Source organism: Vidua macroura, chromosome 1 (assembly GCF_024509145.1).
Source record: "Vidua macroura isolate BioBank_ID:100142 chromosome 1, ASM2450914v1, whole genome shotgun sequence".
In the NCBI taxonomy this organism is placed as follows: Eukaryota; Metazoa; Chordata; class Aves; order Passeriformes; family Viduidae; genus Vidua; species Vidua macroura.
In genome coordinates, this window is record NC_071571.1 from 51,761,735 (window position 1) to 51,770,468 (window position 8,734).

The window sequence follows — 8,734 nt, forward strand, 5'->3', positions numbered from 1 at the left end:
CTCAGCATTCAGTAAATTGTCAGTTTTATCTGTTCTTTTCCAAAATGAGCATGTCTTTAGAGGGGGAGGATTGGAAAAATTTTTGTTTTCTTGAACAAAGAACGTTTTTCCTCAAAGTTTGCATCATTTCTCGATCAAAATCCAAACATCAAATAACTATAGTTTGCTAATGTTAATGTTAATGTTAATACTACTACTACTACTACTACTACTACTACTACTAATAATAATAATAATAATGGTGTTGTTGTAATGCATCGTATATTTGTATTGAAATATATTTTCTGGCTATTACAATTATTTTTGCCTTTTCTCCCAGAGGAGTTATGCTTTATTGACAGTAGCAAATGGCTGTTCAGCAGTCTGTGGTAACATCTGTAGAGTTGCAGGTTTCCTTGTGGACTGACAGACATTTTACATTGATAAGAAGTTAGTATTTTCTTCACCTTGCAGATGAAATGCAGACAGCAGCACAAGAAGGGTCATTTTTTGTTGGTTTGTTTGGTGTTTTTTTCTTGGGGTTGCTCAAGGAGTTGGTGCAGGGCTGAGATTGATGATGGTGCAAACCATGCCCAGGAGTTCAGCTGCTCCCAAATGTGTCTGCTGTTTATCAGCCATGGGTGAAAGCAGAGGAGATTTGCTGCCTCTCTGAGTAAAATACTGGAGAGACATCCTTCTGCAGCAGCCTGTGTTAGGGAGAGAAAGGCATTTCTTTAAGACATTTAAGATATCAGCATAGAAATCTTGCTTACTGGTTACTACTTTGTAGTTCATGTGAGCCTGTAACAGATATAATCTGCTGTGGTATTTGCCATTTTGAAGCATGGCTTTTAACCAGTGGAGAGCAGTACTCCCTTTCTCTGTGTTGTGGAGTTTGAAGAGAGAGGGTGGCTCTGCTTTTTGTCCTGGGAAAGCAAGAATGCCTGCAGCAGACACAAGCATTTTGGAACAAGCGTCTAAAGCCCTTATGGATGACAAGTATTATGTAAATCAAAGGTGGTGAAGATTTGACAAGATAGGAAGTAATAAACTCTGTAAATAAGCAGTATCCACTTGAATACAAAGTTTACCTTATGTTTACTGTAGGATTTATGTTGCAGTGTAAAAGACCAAAGTATAAAATTCCTTGACAAGCAACGCTCCAGAGAGAAGTGGTTTCAGTCTATGTTTGCCAGAGCCCTCACAGACCATGAGGTGCTTTTGAGGACATGACTGACAGGTAAACAACAAATCAAGTTGTTGTCTATAAAGTGAAATTTCACTCATCAAGGGCTAAAAAAAATGTTAAGAGGATGAGAATTTAGTTGATAACTGTTAACCCAGTGTATGCTGTGCTAATATAAGTATGTAGGAGAGTAGCAGGTGGTGGGGAAGGTTGAGATTTTTCAGTGCTAGACCATGGCATTTTTTTCTCATCTAAAGTAAATGTAAGGAGCAAGTAGCTCATAAAATCCAGGCACAGAATCTTGCTCCTGGAATTGCTGAACTGGAGATGAAATAGGTTGGTATGAAATGGAAAGGTTGCAGTTGTACCAGGATTTGTGACACTCAGATTTTGTTTTTAGCACCATGTAGTGTCAGACAAGTCACCTTTGCTTTGATTTCTTCCCTATAAACCAGAAATGTTATATGGAGATATAGTGGAGCAGGGTCACCTCAAAGCACACTTCTTACATCCTCTAGCTCAGGAAACCAATCAAGCATTTATACCATGGGCAGTGGGAGGAACTCATAGCTCTCTCTCATATATTCCTTGTTAGAATATTATCAGTGACTGACAACTCTTCATGATCCATGTTGTCATTCTGGAAGCTGACATGGTAGCTGAGGCTAAGATAGTGAACCAAATCAGCTGAAGTGAATTAATGTTTTGTCAAAGCTACATCTGACATAGTGTTTACAACTTCACTTCCCATTTCACGAGCACTTTCCCGCAACATTGTAGAGAGACAATGACAGCCTTGAGAATGAGTATTTCCATAGTGGAGCTCTAATTTCTATTTCTATAGCCACAAAACATTGCTATTTTTGAAACAAAATAAAACCCTGCTACCATGTTAGGTGTACTTGCTCCTGATCAGAAGGGGAATACTCATTCATGTCTGCGAAGAAGAATATGAAGAAAACTCATTTAGCTCATATAGTAATGTGCATTTGAACTACCATATATTAATTTCTTTTTAATTATTATTCCTTCTCTTTAATTATTTTTATTACATATCTTTACTTTTTCATGTAGTTCTGCCATTAATTGCTCAGACATTAATCCATGAAATTTACACCACAGTGTATGCCAACCACAATTCCTGGTGGAGCAGTAGGCAGCTCAAGAGTGAGTTTTCTACAGTAGCTGCAGAAACTATAAGTCTTTTCCCATGAAATGCAACTGTTTGGAGTACCTAATTAGGGATGGGATAGCAGACAGGAAGGCACTGTTCTGACTTTGCCAGTCAGATTAGCTGAGCCAGAACCAATTTCTTAATAAATCATTAATTTTTTTATGGCAAGAGAGAAGGAAAGCTGAGCTGCAAGTTTCCCTGAATTGCTTGTTTTCTTCCAGGATGTCTTTGCAGTCACAAGGAAGTCCATGTGAAATATGAGATAGTTGCTTTCTATGGATAAAAAAAAATAATAATCTAGATTTCAATTGATGTTTTATGCATGGGAAATAAAATACATATATGCAAGGGTTAAATAATTCATTATTACCCTGTACACTGTAAGGAACTTACATAGGAAGGAGCATCAGGTAGTGCTCAAAGTAATGCCAGAAAAATTTAAGTGAATTATGGAGTCAATTACAAATTCTTTGATGGCATTGGCAGTAGGAAAGTCTGACCTAAGAGATATAATGTAGCCTTTAAGCTCCAGCCAAAGATCTAATTAATAACAAATCTCATTGCTGCAACCGCAATCTACCCTCCTGGACCATGCAGCTTTCTAAGAAGTAACCTGGTATCATAAAAAGCCAATATGTGGTTTCTTCCACACTAATTCACATTTGTCTCAGTCACAGAGACAACCACCACACCAACTAGGAACCTATGATTTCCCTCAGCACAGGGGGTAAAGCAGAAATCTTCTTGAGGCCCCTTCCTAACTGACTTTCCTCTGTGGATGTGGCTTCTGAAGTGAGAATGATGCTTTTGCACAGGTAATTGCCCTGAATTCACCTTTAGAAGTTTTGTACAGGACTAGAACTTGGAACCAGATATTGCGACCCATATCTTCAGCATATGCCTGTGTTTGTCGAAGTTTAGACGGTGTTTTGGTCATCTGCAGGCTTGACTGCACATTTCTATCCCTGAAGTAGGAAGCCCATATCCTAATGTGTCATTTCACACCTAATTTAGGAAAAACAGAGGGTGTCTTTGAGGAGATAGTAGACAGGAGCTGCTTTTTTTACATCAGTGACTGACATAAAATGCTGCTACCGTTATAGTTTCACCTACTGAAATTGCTTTCTGTGATCTGGGATGAGGCATTTCTTGTAGTGTATTGACATTATGTAGTTTTAGATCCTGAAAAATGGACTATAATGGTGTAGAAAGCCCACTATTAATAAATCCAACACAGCCTGCAACAGCCAACCAAGTTCCAGAATAATTTGGCCAGCTTCAGAATGATGCCGTGTTGAAAGGGGTCTCATCACTCCTAGCCTGATCTCAATACTGTCACTTAATCGAGCTGACCAGTTTGACCCCGGGTTTCCCATGGCAGTGTCAGACGTCTCGTTCCATAAAGCCATTTATTCAGGGCACGGTAACACACGAACAGCCCGAGCTGGTGCCTCCAAGGAGTATCCCCAGCAAAGGAACCCCGGGCTTTTCTCCCCTCGCAATCTACCTGCTCACAAGTCTCGCTCTTCCTCCCAAGTCTCTCAGTGTCCATTCACCAGCTGCCACCACTCTCTGCCCTCTTTGTTATGTGAAGGGTTGGCAGCTCACGGTCTTGTCTGTCTGGGCTCCCACCCAGAGCTCAATCTGCATCTCACACTGCAGCTTGCAAACCGGGCTGCCTGCACCAGGTGTGCTTCTCAGGACCAGCTGTGCTGTAGGGCTCTAGACTTGGGCAGAGGGGGTGGGACTGGAGTAAAATCCAAATGTTGCAGCATAAGATGCTGCTCCTGGCAGTTTTTTTTCCAGGCTGGACACTCCTGGCAAGAGCTTCAGCTGCCAATGTGTCAGACAGGGCTTCAGGAGATATATAACAATGTGCCTTACCCAAGGTAATCGAGCTGTTCAGTGACTGACTGAGAGGATGCTGTTGCTTTGAGAGCATGTTTGGTTTCTGTTGCCACAGGGATTTCTGTGTAGTGACCCATCTCCTTGCAGGGTCAAAAGCCTTTTGTGGCTCAGCACTCCGGGGTCCTAACTCCCACTGGGCCCTCACAAGCTCTGCTGAATATTAATAATTAAAGACACTTTTATGATATTTTTTCCCCACACATGCATCATCCCACTCCTTCTCTAGCTTTACAGAAGCAGAACCTCGGCCTCTCCGCCTCTAGCTTCAATATGACAGGACTCTGAAAGTTCAGAAGGCTTCCTCCAGCTGAGAGTATGGATGAGACTGGGCTAAATGTGCTTTTCTGTGCAGCCAGAGGTTTGTAGGGAGAGTTTTCCAAAGGAAGTGTCTGCTTTTAAGGATCTGGAGTACACTTCAGTTTCAAAACAGTAATTCCAGACTTACTGGTCATGTTGCAGCACTATCCGGGGCCTGCTGAAGTCTTTTGGTAACCAACTGATTTACTCTGAGAGGTTGGATTTTAACCCTGGAGACCTCTGTGATGATTTCTCCAACTGTGTTTCTAGGCGAGAGGAGTGACTGTGATATCATCGGGAGCCTATTGCAATCCCTTTGGCAGCAAAGTGAAAAGGATGGGTTTGGTTTCTACAGACCTCTGGCAAAGTACTGCCCTGGGCTATTGCCCAGAAAACTGGCTGTTTTTGAATAATAAGTCGTACTTTTGGAGCAGAGATTCATGATTATATAATGAGACCCTGGCTGTTTCTCTCTCAGTGCCTCCCTTATCCCACGCACATGGCGATGTTGATGTCAAGTCCAACAGTTCCACTGAAGTGGAGACAAGATTGGGCTGCATGGAGGGAGCCCTCACCAAATGAATGCCTGTTAACTCTGTGGTGTAAAGCTGTTCTTCTCTGCTCATTGCACCCTTGGTCAGAGGCTTCAGCTCATCAGTCCCCATTGCTGTCATTGCCAGACACTTTCATTCACTGCCTGCACCCCTAAGTTGTTTTCTAGTTGCCTGTATTGTAAAGTGGGTGCTCCACAGATGATCTTTGGTTCATCTGGAAGACCAGAGTCTTACTACTTGTTCCTTATTCTGGGGTTTCTGTGCCTTCAGGCTATAAACCTTGAAACCTCGCAGCAGCAGGAGTCCATCATTTTCAGGAACAGCTGGCTGTTTCACACATTATTTTGCCGACTATAATTTGGTCAGTTTTATAGTGTGGTTCCAAGACCATTCAGACTCCACTGGTTTCTTCTCACACTCTCCTTTCTCTGCCAGTGGTCCCACCCTTCTTGGTTACCACTTCCCTGCAGCTTTCAGAAGCAGGATATCCTTGCCCACTCAACCTTCTGCTATTTTTCAGGTATTTTCCCCAGATAGTCCCTTTTTATTTCTTGACTCTTCTTCCCTCCCCCACACTTCATTTCTGAGCACTGGAGAGTTTTCTGCATGCAGAGGAGCTTCTACAGGCTGGGTCCAAACTGTGTCAGTGAACACACTGAGGCAATTTTCCCATGTAATAAATGCACCTCATGTTATGCTTAAATCAGATTAGAATCATGCCCAAGGTGTGTTTTTAATAAACAGGAGAAGAAAATGCTATCCCCTCCTACCACCTTCCCCTCTGGTTATAAAGTATTTCTTTTAAGTTTGTCTTTCAAGACAGCTTTAAAATGGTCTTTGGGCCTGTTGATTCCCTTTCATCAAGGTGCAAGAAAACCACTCTGGTCCTTTCAATCCTGGTGAGCCCAACTCATATGGGCTCATATGCAGTTGTAAATAAGGAATTTTTGGTTATTTTGTGTTTTTTTTTAAATTTAATCTGACGTTGACATCCTTCAGTTAAATTCAGCCACAATTCAAAGCAAGGTAGATTTTTGTTTCATTTCTTGGTTTAACTCTGCTGTGGGGATAGTACACAATTTTCTGTTAGTATTAACTGCTTGATGTCCCTGGAAGTGTAAAACAGCTATGTACTACAGTAAACATGGCAAAAAGGGTCTAAAAGACCTCCAGCTGAGAACTTTTATCAGATATCTATCTGTTTTACCTTATTTTCTTTCTTACATATTAATACATATCTCTTGTAAACTGCCTTAGTTCTATCTGGCTCATGGCAAGTAGTAAAGGAAATGCTCTCCTTTATTTCTTACTTGTGCAGAGGAGCAGTTTCAAAGCCTCAGCCACGCTGGGCATCCCTGTGTGTCAGGTGCACCTGCAAGACTTGGAGGGGGAGGCAGAGAGTGGACCCCAGTGAGAGCTGGCAGAGGGGCAGCAGGAGCACCGGGTCACAGCCCCACATTCTCTGCCTCCCAGCCAAAAGCACCTCCCTCCCCATCTCTGTAACATGAATACAGGTTTTATTCTGATCCCTCAGTCAGCATGGTGGAACAGCAGTCCAGATTCAAAGGGAATATGATGTGCAGTACTTAGGCAATTCTTACTTGCTATATTCTCTAGATTATTTTTTTATTAAGTACTTCTAATTTCAAGGCACAGCTGACAAAGCAGAGGGTGTCTTTGCTGAGAGGAAGAACTTGTTACAGGAGCAAAGCCCATGCTTACTACAGCCTCAGCTTAAACATGTTTGGTTTTATGTGCTAGCCCAAGGAGGGTTGCTTTGGAAGGTAATGCTGGTGGCCCTAGGCCAGAGGAAGATGGGACACTGCAGGAAGCATCACCATGCCAGCTTGAGGATATGGACTGCAGGCAGCAGGTCCTTCACCTTCATGGCCTAGCCCTGATAGGCAAGGCAGGGCTGGGACTCTGTTCTCTCTCCAGGGGAATTCTGTTGGTGCCAACAAATCTAGGCACCTGGGACGTGCATGCCAGGCCCCTAAGGACAGCCCAGCTGACTCCTGTAAAAAGCAGGAAGAGGGGGAGGTTTGGTGAGCCATCCCATCTTCCTTTATCCACTCTCAGTACTTGTCTTGCAAGAGGTGTCACAGTGTTGTTGAACATTTTATTTCTACATTATTATTTGTGTGTAGCTCAAAAAAAAGTGTGTGGTTTGTGAAGTGTGATGCTCAGGGAAGGAGGATTTGGAAGAAAATAGGAGCTTGAAAGAGACTTTCCAATAGTGAAGTGCTGAGGATGACTGGGGTCACCCCATGAAGATGTCCCATGGTGACACTGACGCCTCTGTGTGCACACATCACCACACCTCTGGACAGCAGACAGCCTCCACAACTCCTGTCCCTCCTTTCACCAGGCTGTTCTCTCACTCCCATGCCCCAGCCCATGCAGCCAGAGACCCTCTTTAACCCCATACCCCCAGCACTCTGGTGGGCTGCCCAGGCAGGCTCTCCTTTGCTAAGCTGGGGGAAGAAGGGAGTGCCTTTGGAGTCCTTTTCATGTTGCCATGAAATAAGTTTTAGGTGGGATACATGCAGTATATATACAATGCAGGCAAGGAAAACACTGAATGAGCTCGGGGAAAGCCCACGCATGATGGGAAGGCAGAAGGAAAGGGAGGAGGGGTGAATTTGGGACAGATGCTCAAGCTAAGGATTTCTTGGCTATTTTTATGCTAAATTCCTATACTTAAAAATGACTCAGTTGTTCTTCCTCATATGATATAATGGGCCCCATGAGAAATTTCCTAGGTTAAAAAAACGTTGTGCTTGCATAACATCACTTCTTCAATATGTGCTTCTCCCCAGTGAGCATCTGGGGGAGCAGAAAGGTTAAATGCCATAACTGCCAAAGGACTTGCCTTGATCCAGGAGCCCAAAGAAAACAAACTTCCTTGTGTAAAGTCCCAGTGGAGCACTGCTCAATATGATCCAGGAAAGGAAAGGCTGAGTCTGGTTTTACAGTGCTAGAAGCAGGGGTTGGCTCCTGTGGGGAGCAGGGCGTGCTTTGACACATGCCAGACACTCTCACGCTGGATGAGGACCTGATCTTTGGAAGTCTTTGGGGATTTAATGCACTGGAGTGTACAGCCACTGTGGGACTAGGTTGGGCATGTGGTACAGTATCCTATGGCATGATCCTGGATGCCATGAGAAGCCTTGTCTTGAGCTCCCTGTCTATATAAATATATTTTCCCAAATATATTTGCCACTGAAATACCATCAACCAGAGACTACCTGTCTGCACACAGCAGTGACAACGATCTGCTTCTTTCGTCTGTGAACGGAAACAGGGCCTTCCCCTGTAGTAAATGAAATGGGAATTACAAAGTAACTGCAGGCCTAAGCAGGAATGTTTTGTTCAAGAGGAAAAAAAAAAGAAAGAGAAAAAGAAAAAGAAAAAGTACTAAAAGGGATAGTCAGGGCTGGCAAAATTGCAGTGTGGGAAGAATGGGAGAGAGAATTCAAAGAGCTTTTGGTTCATTAGCAGGCAAACATGCTGTGACAGCTCATTGTGAAACAAATTCTTTTCTCCATATGAAAATGCAGGTATTTATTTAAAACAAAGGCTGAAATTACTTTCTGTGGCTGACTGCCTGGGTGTATGTGATGTCCTCAGTAATCA

The 8,734-nt window shown here is 43.1% G+C and overlaps 1 long non-coding RNA gene across 1 annotated transcript; it reads right to left on the reverse strand.

Annotated features, from left to right (window-relative positions):
• Positions 1-309: 309 nt before the first annotated feature.
• Positions 310-4,748, reverse strand: LOC128818013 (uncharacterized). Its single transcript, XR_008440368.1, has 3 exons — positions 4,693-4,748; positions 4,224-4,400; positions 310-686 (listed from the first exon to the last, which is right to left on the reverse strand). It is a non-coding gene; the product is annotated as an uncharacterized LOC128818013 (long non-coding RNA).
• Positions 4,749-8,734: the final 3,986 nt, after the last annotated feature.